Consider the following 17291-nt stretch of genomic DNA (forward strand, 5'->3'; position numbering starts at 1 on the left):
GTTATCAAAAGCTTTCTGCTTTATATACAAAATCAAACATACATACTACTGTGGATTTACTTTTCCAATAAAATTTAAAATAAGATTATAAAAAATAATACTAAAATTTCAAAAAATATAATAAACGTACAAATGAAAAATAAGAATCAAAATAAATATAATAAAAATAAAACTAACAGTAATGAGATAATAATAATAAAATAAAAATAAGAATGAAAAAATTAAGATAAATATAATAAGAATAATAATAAAAACAATAAAACAATAACAATAAAAATAAGAATAATAGTGATATAAAAATAAAAATAATAAAATACTAATATTAGAATAAATTAATAAAAATAAGCACAAAAGTAATAAACTAATAATACTAAAATAAAAATGATAAAAATAAGAGTATGAATAAAAATAATTTAAATAACAATAAAAATAAGAATAATAGTGATATAAAAAATAAAAATAATAAAATACTAATATTAAAGTAAATAATAAAAATAAGTACAAAAGTAATAAACTAATAATACTAAAATAGAAATGATAAAAATAAGAGTATGAATAAAAATAATTTAAATAAAAATTTAAATAAAAGTAATAAAAAATATAAATCATAATAATAAAATAAAAATACATATAAAATAATAATAAAAAAGAAAGTATAGAAAAGAATAAGAATAACAATAAAAATATGAAAATATAAATTAAGACAGAAATAATGAAATATAAAATAATAAGATAAAAATAATAGTAATAACATGTTAAATAGAAATAAAAAGGAAAATAATAAACATAGAGATAAAAAATAATAATAATAAATTAATATTAATAAGATTAAAATAAAATTTAAAATAAAAAACAATAAAAATTAAAATTATAAGGGATACCAACAGAACAAACTATTCGGAACCAACCAGAAAAGACTATACAGCCAACTAAGAGGGGAAGACAACCACCCAGAAATTCCTGAAGCCGAACCAAGTAAGAAACTCTGGGAAAACATATGGAGCAATCCGGTATCACACAACAAACATGCAACATGGCTCCAGGAAGTCAAGGGGAAGAAGAAACAGGGAGAAAAAACAAATAAACAAAGATTCACAGACATCACGACAGACACAGTCAGACACCCAAACTAAAGAAAAAATGCCCCAGGTTCCCCGATGAGCTCCATTGGATACTGGCTTGAAAAACTTCAAGGCCCTACACCCACGAATAGCAGAACAACTCCAGCATTGTATCTCAAATCACCAAGCACCCAAATGGATGACCACAGGAAGAACATCCTTAGTACAAAAAGACAAGAGTAAGGGAAATATAGCCAGTAACTACAGGCCTATCACCTGCCTACCAATAATGTGGAAGTTACTAACAGGTATCATCAGTGAAAGGCTATACAACTACCTAGAGGAGACAAACACCATCCCTCACCAACAGAAAGGCTGCAGAAGGAAGTGTAGGGGCACAAAAGACCAGCTCCTGATAGACAAAATGGTAATGAAGAACAGTAGGAGAAGGAAAACCAACCTAAGCATGGCATGGATAGACTATAAGAAAGCCTTCGACATGATACCACACACATGGCTAATAGAATGTCTGAAAATATATGGGGCAGAGGAAAACACCATCAGCTTCCTCAAAAATACAATGCGCAACTGGAATACAATACTTACAAGCTCTGGAATAAGACTAGCAGCGGTTAATATCAGGAGAGGGATCTTCCAGGGCGACTCACTGTCCCCACTACTCTTCGTAGTATCCATGATTCCCATATCAAAACTACTACAGAAGATGGATGCCGGGTACCAACTCAAGAAAAGAGGCAACAGAATCAACCATCTGATGTTCATGGACGACATCAAGCTGTATGGTAAGAGCATCAAGGAAATAGATACCCTAATCCAGACTGTAAGGATTGTATCTGGGGACATCAGGATGGAGTTTGGAATAGAAAAATGCGCCTTAGTCAACATACAAAAGGCAAAGTAACGAGAACTGAAGGGATTAAAGCTACCAGTTGGGAGCAACATCAAACACATAGATGAGACAGGATACAAATACCTGGGAATAATGGAAGGAGGGGATATAAAACACCAAGAGATGAAGGACACGATCAGGAAAGAATATATGCAGAGACTCAAGGCGATACTCAAGTCAAAACTCAACGCCGGAAATATAATAAAAGCCATAAACACATGGGCAGTGCCAGTAATCAGATACAACGCAGGAATAGTGGAATGGACGAAGGCAGAACTCTGCAGCATAGATCAGAAAACCAGGAAACATATGACAATACACAAAGCACTACACCCAAGAGCAAATACGGACAGACTATACATAACACGAAAGGAAGGAGGGAGAGGACTACTAAGTATAGAGGACTGCGTCAACATCGAGAACAGAGCACTGGGGCAATATCTTAAAAACAGTGAAGACGAGTGGCTAAAGAGTGCATGGGAAGAAGGACTAATAAAAGTAGACGAAGACCAGAAAATATACAGAGACAGGAGAAAGACAGACAGAACAGAGGACTGGCACAACAAACCAATGCACGGACAATACATGAGACAGACTAAAGAACTAGCCAGCGATGACAATTGGCAATGGCTACAGAGGGGAGAGCTAAAGAAGGAAACTGAAGGAATGATAACAGCGGCACAAGATCAGGCCCTAAGAACCAGATATGTTCAAAGAACGATAGACGGAAATAACATCTCTCCCATATGTAGGAAGTGCAATACGAAAAATGAAACCATAAACCACATAGCAAGTGAATGCCCGGCACTTGCACAGAACCAGTACAAAAAGAGGCATGATTCTGTGGCAAAAGCCCTCCACTGGAGCCTGTGTGCAAGAAACATCAGCTACCTTGCAGTAATAAGTGGTATGAGCACCAACCTGAAGGAGTGATAGAAAACGATCAGGCAAAGATCCTCAGGGGACTATGGTATCAGAACGGATAGGGTGATACGTGCAAATAGACCAGACGTGACGTTGATTGACAAAATCAAGAAGAAAGTATCACTCATTGATGTCGCAATACCATGGGACACCAGAGTTGAAGAGAAAGAGAGGGAGAAAATGGATAAGTATCAAGATCTGAAAATAGAAATAAGAAGGATATGGGATATGCCAGTGGAAATCGTACCCATAATCATAGGAGCACTAGGCACGATCCCAAGATCCCTGAAAAGGAATCTAGAAAAACTAGAGGCTGAAGTAGCTCCAGGACTCATGCAGAAGAGTGTGATCCTAGAAACGGCACACATAGTAAGAAAAGTGATAGGACTCCTAAGGAGGCAGGATGCAACCCGGAACCCCACGCTATAAATACCACTCAGTCGAATTGGAGGACTGTGATAGAGCCCCCCAAAAAAAAAAAAAAAATAAAAAAAAAAAAAAAAAACAAAAAAAAAAAAAAAAAAAAAAAAAAAAATAATAATAATAATAATAATAATAATAATAATAATAATAATAATAATAATAATAATAATGAAAATTCAAATAAAAGTAACGAAATAATAATAATAAAAATTCAAAATAAAATAATAAAAATAGAAATAATAAAGCAATAGTGATAATAAAATAAATAAAATAATAAAAGTGAAACCAAGAATAATAGAAATAAAAATAATGTAATAATAGTAATAATATTAAAAATAAAAATAAAAAAATTAGTTATATATTAATAGTAATAATGTTTAAAAGAAAAATAATGAAAATAAAAAGTAGAAATAATATTAAAAATGATAGATTAGAAATTAATACAAATAAAATAGGCATATCGAAACGAAGTGCTACATCTGGGACACAGCAATATTTTAGGTACTTAATACATTCAAAGGTATTAGGAATACGTAAAAGCCAGTACGAGTTTGATTATGGGGTTATTCAACTTAACAAGTTTGATTATGGGGTTATTCAACTTTACAAGAGCACCCTGGGGTTATTCATCCTTACAAGATCCAATTTACCTTGGCTTTCTAAGGCAATGTTGTGTAAAACATGGCTACTTAACAACATTCATGTTTTATGTACTTTTGATCAAATATTCCTCTCTAGTCTCTATAATTTTCTAGTGATTTTTTATATACTCTGAGGAGAAACATCATATACTGTGTAGCAGATTTAATAATTTCCATAGGTAATATTTATCACATGCCTAGCCCTAATGGTACAGGGCCGTTACCTTACGAATTAATGGGTCCAATATCTCCCGCGAAAACGTTGTACCGCCCCTTCAGGTCCAATCAACAGCATGTTTCGCCTTGTGATAAACAGACATTGTTTTGTTCAAGTACTAATGAATTATATGATTTTCCAAGAGAATATCTTGGTTCATCATTTATCTTGTACTAGATTCTCTGCGAGTACAGTAAAAAGTATGGGTTTGTTATAATATCACTCAAAGGGTGTGGAAGTGAGCTACTTTTCATTGTAGATGGCCGTTTTCGCCATTCCGATTGGGGAGGTGTAAGATATTTTAGCCATACCCATTCAAAGTAACATAAAATCAGACTTGATTAAATACAGACCCAGTCACCTCTTAAGCATCTCACGCCACTCCTTTTGAGAGACCTACCCATCAATGCCTTTCTCTTCCACTTTCACTGGGTATAGCGTTGCCCTTCCAGATACCAAAATCGACGACCCTCCTGGCCGAGAGAGAGATTAACCGTCGCCATATTGGATTAGACACATGTTAACTACATCGCAGTTCTTGTGCCACATGGGTCGCAGATCGTAAAAGAACCGACGACCCCGCCACCTACCCAGACATCACCGAACTTCCTCCAAGGGCACAAAAGCAGCCGCGTCTGGAAAAACTTCCTTAGACACTTTCCAGCTGCCTGTGATACCACACGTCTCTCAAACCTGGGATAACCAACCACCTTTCTTCCAATCGGCGCCATTTGAGGGTCACGGATCCAGTTTCGACTACAGGTACAGTGAAGTTACAAGGTTCTAGCGCAGTCAGTCTGTCTTTACTATTAGGCTTATTTTTCTCTTAATTTTCTTTGTGCGGCATCTGTATTTCCCCTGTTGAGTTACCAGCATCGTGTTCATTCATTGTTATAACGTAACTTATCCCCATTGTTGCTTGTGATACTGTGAGAGAATCCCCTTGTGATTAGCATTCATTGCTTTCTTTTATACTTGAGACAATCCCATTGTGATTAGCGTTCGATAAAGTAGTGTGTCGGGAAGTAACGTAACTGTTTGGGCCATTGTATCCTACTCTAAGTGACCAGTAACGTAACCTTCCCCCCGCCCTCTTTATAATCACTCAGCATTAGCGCTACCCCTTCTAGTGATTTATAACGTAAGATTCTTAATATTGAGATCGTGTGCTCTGTGCTTTGCGTAAAATCGCCCCGATCCTCGACCACATGTATATATGAGATCTCCATTCGTTACAGATGTGTCATGGTGTATCTTGCTGTGGAAGTCGGATTCTCGCCTCGTGTTACTCTGGGACCTTCACCCTTCGTGCTCAATAGTACCATGTGCCCGGTCACCTCCGGTCACTGATTCAACTATAACACATCTATTCTATAATCTAGCTACGAAAGATTGCGACTTTCCTACAATTAGTGGTGTTGACACGTTTCCCATCTTGCCACAGGAGGTATTTAATCCTAATCCAAAAAGGTACATTTTCAGGATTAACCTCCTCGAGATTAAGGTTAATCCTGAGAGTGGGCATATTCGAGCATACTGTCCAGCTACTTGCTTTTATTCAAAAGTGACTTCGTTTTAAAGTAATATATGCCATGTGTACGTTTAAGGGGTATCGCCTTGCAATTATTATACTAACAAGGTTACTTTTGACCTGCGATGATATCAGCAGGTGTCGGTTGGTATACATCACACCTTCGTCAAGTATCATTACTGTGATGATATTTTCTAAGTCCCCATCAATAGTTACTTCTAGTATGAAGGTTTGAAGACGTTAAACTCATAGTTAAATTACAAGTTATATTTAACAAAACTACATCACAATGATAGCTGCAAGAAGATTTGGATAGCTCTTCAAGCGGAGAGGTGTGGTGGAAGTCTGATATACAATTCTGTTTACAAGAACATAGTCGAGCAAAACATTGCTCAATTTCGTACACACACATGAAGATACAGATCTAGGTCTTTCACGCAGGCACAGACTGTTGATGGGAACGACATGTTTTTCCCAGAGGGGCATCGGTTGGCGTTACCTTTTTCAACATTAAACGCTGATCCAGGTGTCTACAAACTAAGACGTTATACAAAGTGGCGTCAGAGCAACGTCAAGGCAATGTCAACTCTTCTCTAATCATGCATTACAATTCTGGAAGATCCTACAGGAACCCTTGAGTCATGTTTTTAAGTCAATAACATGTTACGTCATTTATAGAATGTCAAAATACATTCGTTATTATATGTAATCACTTACATATGTATGCTTACATTTAACGTATGTATTTTTATATATAAAAGGTATATATATGTACACATATATATACACACATACGCATGCAAAATTTAATTGTATTATATTATATAATATATACTATATATATAATATATATATATATATATATAGATATATAATAATAATATTATATTACCCACAGGTGAAAAATGAAGAGACAGGGTGTAGGTCCTACCGGTTTCGGCTTTATATTCAAGCCATTGACAAAGGACTGATACATAGTATTAGAATTCACGAGTATATATACTACATAGACAGGACTGACGAACATACACACAACCGTTTGAGACTGCAGATCCACCCACAGGCAGGTGTCAAGGTAGGAGTGGCTTTCAAAAATCATTTGGCTAAGATTTACAATAAATTCTCAAGGGATACTACGCTTAGGGTACAAGTCCACACCTGACAGGTGTCAGGGAGGCGGGGTTGAACATCTCATTACCACTACTGCCCCCTTTACTGTGTTTACAAATATAATAATCCTATTTTTCATATATCTCTACAGCCTACCTTAAAAAATTTAAACAGTTTACAAATTTCTTTTGATATTAAAGGATCAAGTTTAAACATTCCTTGACTGATGTTTCATATTATTGTTGTAACTTTCTTTTATAAAACTAGATTCAATGATATTCACCTTTTTTCCAATGCATTATTAGAACACACCAGGTTTTTTGCCCCATCCCAGTTAATAGCATGATTGTTCTCACTAACATTACAATAAAAATACCACTATATCCCCTATGCATATCTCACACATTGTTTATGTTGTTCTATCCTTTTTTCCAGTGCTTTCCCCCCCCGTTTGACCAATGTAAAAGTTGTCACAAGACTTACACGGGATTTTATATACACATCCTTTAGCATTGTCAGGGGAGTTCTTAATAAGTACCTGTTTCATTGTTTTTAAAAACTACATTAACAATGTCGTGGGGCGTCAAGTACGTCCAACATAAGCGTTTTGTGAGTTTCGATCAACTGTCATAGTTCAAATACGAGTGGCCCTACACGGCGCATGAGCGTGGGTGGCATCAGGTGCGTTACCGTACTGGACGCGCAAGGAACAAAACTTTTTGTTTTAGCCGCACTTGGACGTGCGTCTCCGAGCTGGGGTCTGCATGAAGGAAGAAATTGAGGTAGACCTTACAACAACCTGCATTTGAACCACCTGCCCAACTTTGAGTTATAACCAAATGTGATGATTTGTGGTTATGATAAAGGATTTAAGTAGTTTTTTTTATTATATTCTGATGGATACATTTATGTAAATACATTTATTTCAGAAGTTACTGTATCAGGGTGTTCAGTTCACACAATCTACGTATTTTAATTTTTGTATTAAATAAAATAAAGTGCAACTTTACAAATTTCGAAATCAGTAATCCTTTCTTCAGAGTTACTACAAATTTCTTACGTTGATATTAATGTTCTGTAATTGGTATCAAATTTTGATATTCGAGGTATAATGCCCGCGTGAATTAAGTCAAAAGTTTTCGGCGGCATCCGACAATATTAAAAAAAAACTTGTCTGGACACTGTCGTAACTTATGAAAGAGTTGCATATTCACCACTCTTTTCCTCGTTCTCAATTTATGTCATGAGTTCAGATTTTCCTACTGTTCAACGCCTCTAATTTGGTTGACAGCAACGAGTCATAGAGCAAAACCTCGCGCATTCCTTTCATGATGGGAAGTGCTGCTGAAGTTTGAACTGTCCGTCTTGTAACCGTCACTCGTTTGTCTGGTTGGGCCACTCACGCAGAAGACGGACACGCTCATAGACGGATGAGGCTGCTTTGGCAGTGTTGGACGCATGCGACAGATTGGGTGGGGCCTTAACCTAAATCATCCATACACGAGGAAATGGCAGCGCCGCTCAAAAAATCTGCCAATTCCACCAAATTGTCACCCTTTTTCCGTAAAAGTTTGAACGAGTTTAAGAAAATATAGCAGCAGTGTTAATCACCCTCGAGTCTCAACCTTTCGTAGCCAGAGTATAGTTTAGTTATCTGTGTTACAAGACCCTGACGTCTCATTACCGTATTTTGTTTGCATAATCTTTCCTCACTCTGAAGTAGGCCCTCAGCCGTAGAGTTTTTTTTATTTCCTAAATCAAATAAGTATCCACATCCGTTGCATAGTTACAGTAAACCAAACCTTCAATTATATATATATATATATATATATATATATATATATATATATAGATAGATAGATACATAGATAGATAGATAGATAGATAGATGTCACCCCTACATCATATTTTATAACAACTTTGAAAAAGTCTAGGTTTCTCGCCTTCTATTGTTTGCTTATTTTTCTGTTCATTAGCTCCATGCAGAACGAGCAAAAGAATCCATTTTTGCATTCTTTTCCTCGTTATGCATGAGTCTCTTTCTGTTCCCTTTAGTTTCCATTCTTTCTCTCAATTTCATTCTCTCTGATTGCCTGACAAATTCTCAAAAGAATCGATTTATATTCAGATAACAGGTCGAAGTTAGTACTTTTAAATTCTAACTTTCTGCGTATTTATTTCGTTTTTCTTTTCTCGAATATATTATGCTATATCAATTAAAATGACACCAAAACCACTATCCATGAATGAAATTAAAATACGGCTAAGCTTAACTTTGTTTCAGACTTTCAGATTTTCCCTTAAAATAGGCGGAATCTGTAGATTTTTACCATTCTCACTTCTAATTCCTACAATTGAGCTGCTAAGCTATGAAATATTTTTTTAAATAGTTGAAAACTATGGTACCCTAAAGTAATTTGGTATCATATGTACAATTGGCAAGAAAAGTGAGGATACAGTTTTCATTAGATTTCGTGCATTGAATTTCCCATTTGTTTTTTACTGAAAAGACATAATCTCGCTAAATAATCTAGAATATGAAAATACAATGCAAATTATACCATATAAGTTAAAACTGCAAAAACCTTCAGATACTTAAAAATGCAATATATGTCTGCACAACGATAATATTCACTCGTTTTCCTTCATGAACGGAAATATTATTGCATCATCGTAAGTGGTGATTGTAATTATTTTAGTTTCTACAAATTTATGTCTGTATTTCAAAGCTTTTAAAGTTACCTCGCGTCAATGGTAGTCAATGTTGCGACGGCTAAGATAGATTGAGCAAATCTAGTTAAATCCACTCAGCACAAGTCATTGGATACTGGCTTACGTAACGGCTTTCACACTTTGATTACTTTGATGTTGACATGGGTAGAATGCTAGTTGCTGTATACTGTCTTGAAATATGGAAGAAAAAGAAAGCAGACAGCAGGAACGATGGTTCCTTCTCTGATTGCAGTGTTTTGTGCGTGTTTTTGGGTTGGTAACTGAGCTGAGTCGTGGGGATTTGTTCTGCATTTCGTATTGGCTTTATCAAGGCTAAAGTAGCCTGTCAGCTCAAAGATTTTCTGGCGTTGCTCCTATTACAATCACTTCGTAGTCAACCTACACGGCTGCATTACTTTGCCTCGATTCCCAACACATCAGAATTTTTTGCGCGATATAAAACTTTAATTGCCTGTACAATAAATGTCGAGTCATTTATGATAATGAATATTTCTACAGAACACAGCGTTTCTCATGAATGATTTGTGGATGAAAACCAAATTTCAAAAGTACAGATTATATCAAGAGAGCAAGAATGACCGTAAGCTGTGGTTGAAATACGTCTTTTTACAATCTTTGAATGAAATCAAGATTAGGTATGAATTTCTTAGAGAATTTACTTGAATACTATGGTCCTCTCAAAATTTTATCTAGCATAGTGCAGCACGATCTTGGCAGCCATATCACCCTGTTTCCCAGATACCTGTGCACCGGCTCACCACTCTTTCTTCTACCCCTCCCCATCACAAGTCCACACCAATACTATATTTCCTCTCTCTCTCTCTCTCTCTCTCTCTCTCTCTCTCTCTCTCTCTCTCTCTCTCTCTCTCTCTCTCTCTCTCTCTCTCTCTCTCTCTCTCTCTCTCTCTCTCCACTTCTAAAACATACTTTAAAAATATGCATATCATTTAATCCCCCAAAGAAAATATAATGAAATTAAGTTGCTATAAGTAGGACTATGGCTTCACGTAAGCAGATTTTGCTCTCTCCACTTCTAAAACATATTTGTAAGAATATTATCACTCAATTTCTCATTGTAAATATTATGAATTAAGTATCTCTATAGATAGTTCTATGCTTACGCTCTCTCTCTCTCTCTCTCTCTCTCTCTCTCTCTCTCTCTCTCTCTCTCTCTCTCCACTTTTAAAATATATTTGAAAAAATATTATCACTCAGTCTTTGAAAGTAAATATAATGAATTGAATATCTCTAAAGATAGGCCTATGGTCTCTCTCTCTCTCTCTCTCTCTCTCTCTCTCTCTCTCTCTCTCTCTCATAATATTGCATTCATTACCCTATTGTTCCTCACGATTTACACTGGTATTGACCAAATTTCAATACTTTTCCTTTCATTATTTAAGATTCGTTTCCTATTACACATGAATTTTACGTCATTTTATGCCAAACATCACTTATAAGTAACGTTCCACGGTAGGTTTTAAAGGATGATTGATATTCTACTTTGAACTAACGTTACCAAACCAACATTCATTAACGTGTGATATAAAGCCTGTTACTACATTCAAGTAAAAATGATTATATGATTTCTACAGAATCTTTAGGGTTTAAAGTTACTGGAAATCTAGAAAGCAACAAACACGATGATTTTGAAGCTCCGCCACCTTACTAGAGTTGTTATAGGTGTGGCATTATTGAGCAATATATGTCCGAAGATTTAAGAAAACTGTATCTTCATTTTTCTTGCCGATAGTGCACAATTCCCGACCTAAATGCAAACATCTTATGAGTGCTGTTGATATTTCCGGAGGAGCAGTAAACCACTTTACTATTTATGCTTCGGTTCTGTTTATGTCTGTGGCGAGAATGAACAGTACAGAGCATTGACACTTTATATTACGAATGTTGTTCCGGGCGATGACAAACTTACATTTCTGGAATCTATTTTGCCGTGTCTATGCAATTTATAACTTTTGTTTTGCCAGTTTTCAATAACTTGCACAAATAGATAGTATCTGAGTCACATTAGATGAGCATTGTACAGATTTTTACTACTTCAGCTCGCAAAACAAATTCGGAGTGCTATCTCAAAAAGGCTTGTGTTGATTAGACACCACTAACGAAAATAAACATACTCGTGGAGTATTTAAAGCATATTAATACTAATAAAAGCTACCTCTCAGATTTACAAAAGATTTCCTTTTGATTCATCTGGTGTCTTCCTCTAGATATGAAGTAAAGTCGGGGATGCTTCATAATTTCTTGAAAGGTTTGATGTCAACCCTGATATGACACTATAACTATTCTGGAATAAAGTAGTATCAATTAAGCAAATACTCAATATACTTGTTTCCAAGTTTTTTAAACATTGTTGCGTTTACCGAGCTAAAAAATTATAGTTGAAAGAATTGGTCCCACTATAAATCGGAAAAAATAAATACGGAAATAAGTTACCTACAGAAACACAGGTTTGTTTCATACAAAACAAATTTGGTGAGAAATACTACATGTTTTGAGATTACTATAACAAGCGATTTACCATAAAGCGGAAGGAATTCTGGACATTTTTTGACAACCAAGAAATTTAAGACTTATAATTTTGTTGTCTTGTGGGAAACTGGTTTGAATCGAACATACTTATGTGCGCAAAGTCCAAAGGAATTGCCAGTGACCTGTTTTGTTTTGAACATGTTTATTAGAGTATAACAAGTTGTATACTCCCTTAATTCTTGTTATCTATAGCTATTTGGGGAAATACCTTGTATAATTTTGGCTGTGTTCAGAACACGAAAGTAGTATTGAATGAATTTTCTTTTATTTGTCCGATTTGATCCTTATTATATGCAAATGCACGAAAAGGTGTAGTTTTTTCTTACAGAAATTTTTCAGATTATCTGGTAAGATATAAACAAAGTATACATGGAACAAAATGTTAAGGGTCACTTTATTGACATTATTTATGAAATTAAGGCTTTGATAAATATCCCACGAAGCGTGATTTAGCTAAACTTCGAGAAGATAATGACCAAAAGAAATCATCTTAAAAATATCAAATATTTCTCTTTATGTGTACAAACGAAATTCGAATAAGAATTTTGCTTTATTTATAGGTAAAATGAGATCATGAACTACTACAATTTTTTTTAAATATATCTCCTGTTTTGTATGAAAGTATTTCATTCAGTTTATATAATCAAAAAGAGATAACGGTCAGATATGGAAATAGCGGAATGAAGCTATTCAACAAAACCTAAAAGCTCTCTCTCTCTCTCTCTCTCTCTCTCTCTCTCTCTCTCTCTCTCTCTCTCTCTCTCTCTCTTCTACATATCCTATACTTCCTACGGTTTGCAGACATTTTCCAATTGTTTTGTTTTTGATCCAAGAAAGGCCATTATCGTAATGACAATAATCTCCATGAAAGTAGTCAACACATTGAAAAACACAACGTTGTAATGCCCATGATTTACGATCAGCATTTTAAAAAGCGTGATTTGTGAGGGAAATCACCGAACACCAACGTTGTCCATTGAAATGATATACAAAACATAACGAAGCTAACCAATCCGAAAATATTCTTTTGAAACGCTTGAATCCACAAACGTTCTGGAACGTTTCCCATCACCGCAATGCGAAGCTTCGAATTAAAGTATAAAACGCAACGGTCTCCGGCTAATGTTTATATCATCAGTCATTACGATGTCGGATTCAGCCAACGAAATATAATCCATAAACTTTTTGGTGATATATGGATGTTGCTGGAATGAATAAATGCTACATGTTGCTACTAAAAGCGTCGACTAGTATAATCATTTATTGTGGGGTTTACAAGTTTTACTGTGATAGTCGTGATTTATATTTTTAAAAAGAAGCATCACATTTTGTCATGGCAATGAACATAAAAACGGAATCATAGTCCCGAATACGGCTCTAATACCGGACATTTCCTTTATACATAGCTTAATAAATTTACATATAATTATCATTATACAGGGTACGAGTATGTAAAATCTTATATATAATAATTTTTGTAAATTTTTTTGATAGAGAATTATTTATTTATATAATGCACAAAAGAAAATAAGATATTTTTAGGTCATGCATCAATATAAGCAAGTCATTCGTTTTCTATTTACTGGTTTCAGTAGTCCTCCAAGAAAACTTGTCCGTTGGATGGGTAACTCACGTGAAATCTCATGGCCTCATAAAAGACCTTTATTTTCTCTATGTTTTGAGCTATAGTAATATGTAATGTGTTTATTGTTTATTATGACATTTTTTTGCATAATTTAAGACTGCTGTTAAATAAAGCGTCAGTGCTGTTGTTAGCGGTTGGGTTTATCCAAAATTATTTCTTTGGCTTGTACTAGGTTTCCTGAAAGGCAATATTGTTTGTGTGTGTGTATTTGTGTGTGTGTGTGTGTGTGTGTGTGTGAGTGTAACTGATTCACGAAGATATGGAATGTAATGAATGTAGATGTCACAAAGGAAAAGTGAAACAACAGAGTGATTACTAGGCCTTTCGACATAGTCCTTTACCAGAAGACTGATGAAAATATAAAAGTACGTCTACAAGAGAGTTCATATAATTGACAGATGACAAAAATATATCCCTGAGGATGGGGATTATAAGAAACGGATGCACCTAGAATCTAAAACAGTTGGAGAATTAGTGGACCTACCAAAACAAAGGTTTTACAAAGGATTAAGCCCAACTGGCTGGAAAGCATTGAGAAGTCAATTAAAGGAATATATTGGGCAAGAGACTGACCACCAAAATGGAGTATCTGTTCCTTAGAATCCCCATCTTCAAGGATATCTGCATGTCATCTGTCAATTATACGAGCTCTCTTATAGACTTTTATATTTTTCATCAGTCAGCTAGTAAAGGACAGTATGTTGAATGGCCTAGCAATCACTCCTTTGTTTCACTTTTCCTTCGTGGCATTTGCCCTCATTTATGTATGTATGTTATATATATATATATATATATATATATATATATATATATATATATATATATTATAAATATATATATATATATATATAATAAAAATATATATATATATATATATATATATGTGTGTGTGTGTGGTGTGTGTGTGTGTGTGTGTGTGTGTGTGTGTGTGAAAATATAACATGAACACCATTATGAATATAATTCACTAACTTGGCATATGCATATGTTGATTTTGCTGCACTGTGGAGAGATGAAAAAATGTCAGTTGAGGAGTGTGTCAGACGAGATCTAATACTAAAGTCATCTTGAACATTTTCCGTAATTGTCATCATTTTGACTCCCACGGTGACAAGCGGGTCTTGAGATTTAGACACATCAGTTTTGGTGGCGCATTGTTGAAGTTTGCTGTCTCAGCCCTGTCTAAGGGCAAAGACAGGTCACGCCTGTGTTCGTAGGTATATTCTGAATCTGGTTTTATTAGATTTCATGGGTATGACTATGAGCTGTATATGACGTCATGATCTTTTCCAGGGCAATGAACTTGTTAAATAGTAGTGATGTCATCTTAAGGGAAGTGTCTTGTGAGAAAGTTCGTGCATATGAACGTGCGGACTGTTCGCCCATATGATGGTAGGAAAGATAACTGGGCACTTAGAAGCAGCCTCGATTTAGAACAACCATGTGTTAGTTCTTTGTGTGTGATTAGTGCTTAAATGGGCAAGCATACTTTTATGCACAAGAATAACTTTGTCTTTTTGTATCAGAGATGTCCTCTTTCATATGATTTTTGTTCCAGGAGAATTTATTTATATCATTTTTTGGTTTATTTACAATTTATTTATGTGTGTTTTTTTCTTCTGTCTTTATTCTCTTAGACGGATCTGGAACTGATCTGGTGATGATGTTGAGAGACATTAGGACTAGCGGAAAGTATACTACCTACAAAATTGGTTCAAAAGAGAACACTATGCATTCACTAAAATGAAGTATAATTTCACTAAAAGGCAAAGGATATTTCAGGAGGTTTCTATTGAATTCCGTGGCACTGTAGGATACGTTAAACAGTGTTACAAACACTAAAAAGTGGCACACCAGGTACGAATAGATGTACTAAAATTAACTAAAATTAATTCTATATTTAACACGTTCGAGTAAAGCAGAATTTTCTTTGACGGGTCTGACACAGCACAGCAGGAGAAAATGCACCTCTCAACATAGCGCCTCTGATCACTAATGTAAATGCAATTTGTATTTACTTCTGCTTAACACCGTTGCTTGGCACACATGTAGACACAACAGCCCTGCCGGTACATCTGCAGGATAGCGACTGAAGCTAAGAATATCGCAAGAATTCAATTTACTTTAAGGACCAAGCACAAGCAAACTTTATACAATTTCGCACTATGCTCCAAGCAAAATATTTACTCGAGGCTTGTCGCCAAAGTACAACTAGATCACCTTTTAAAATTCTGAATATAACACTTCACGATAGTAACTGTGTCACAGCAGTAGGTCTAAGAAACAGATTCGAAAAAATATTGAGGATCTAGCAATGGGAATGGAGAGGATGGTTAGGATGTGAGCTGAAATTGCAGACACTGGTTCAAGTCAAAAATACAGTTTTCTCGGCACATTGCCTGACTGAGTCAGAGGACTTGACGGTAATCGTTCATCATAGAATAAGCCAGTTGGGATGATGGTCGAGAAAAACGTATCTTATTCATTTTGACACTAAAGTGATTTATGGTGACATTTAAGTGTTGTTCTTATCCCAGCCAAGAGACTACAAGTGTTTTTCATTTATGTGACAGATAGACGAATCGAGCTAATTTCCCTGGCATTATCCGTGCGGCTCCTACCCCACCACCGCCGGTTAGGTAAAAGCTTCACTGACGTTCCTGGATTTGAATGTCTTCTTGGGTTCGCGCCCGGGACCAGGCAAATCTATTATCGTGTAAAAAATTCCCCTTCGGTTAAGCATATATGAAAATATATTAATTCCGAGGTAGAGTGAATTAGATATTAAAGGACATTGTAGCTCGATGTATATACATATATATATATATTATTATATATATATATATATATATATATATATATATATATATATATATATATATATATATATATATATATCTTACAGAGAAAAGCCAGCGTAGCATTATTAATCTATTATCCAAATTTTCGAGACTTTGAGTCTCATCTTCCGGGCTGTAAAATATACCAAATATACAAATTAAAACAAGACTCAGTATCAATATCAATAAAAATGGAACAGCATAAACGTTAAATATTCTAAAAAAAATTTGAAAAATAAGATCAAAAGTGAAGAATGCTTAAGTCAGTACCTATCTCTATTAGAGGTAAAACCTGAGTGACGCTCTCTGGTTTGGAAAGGAGGACGTCAACTATGCCATAAACAAAACTGTGGAAGAGGTCTGACCTTTCAATGGGGTCACAATCTGTCTAATTGTCAACGATTTCGAAACAAAGAGAGAATAGTCATTGGGTGCTTGGGTAACAATGCGGTAATTCTTATACGAAAATGATGTTTTATACTTCTTGCAATGTTCTCGTATGTTAGAGAATTCTTTTGTTTTCAAAGTACATCCCGTACATATGTAAAGAATAAGGCTGGAGGATACGAATTGTTTTTAAATATGTGAATAACTTTCCAAATAATAAATTTCAGCCACGTCAAACTGTATCAAACGTACCTAAATTATTAATGTATGCGTCTACACCTTTCATTCAGTCCAACGCATTTAAGTTGCTAAGACAAAAAGT

Source organism: Macrobrachium nipponense, chromosome 25 (genome assembly GCF_015104395.2).
Source record: "Macrobrachium nipponense isolate FS-2020 chromosome 25, ASM1510439v2, whole genome shotgun sequence".
Taxonomy (NCBI): domain Eukaryota; kingdom Metazoa; phylum Arthropoda; class Malacostraca; order Decapoda; family Palaemonidae; genus Macrobrachium; species Macrobrachium nipponense.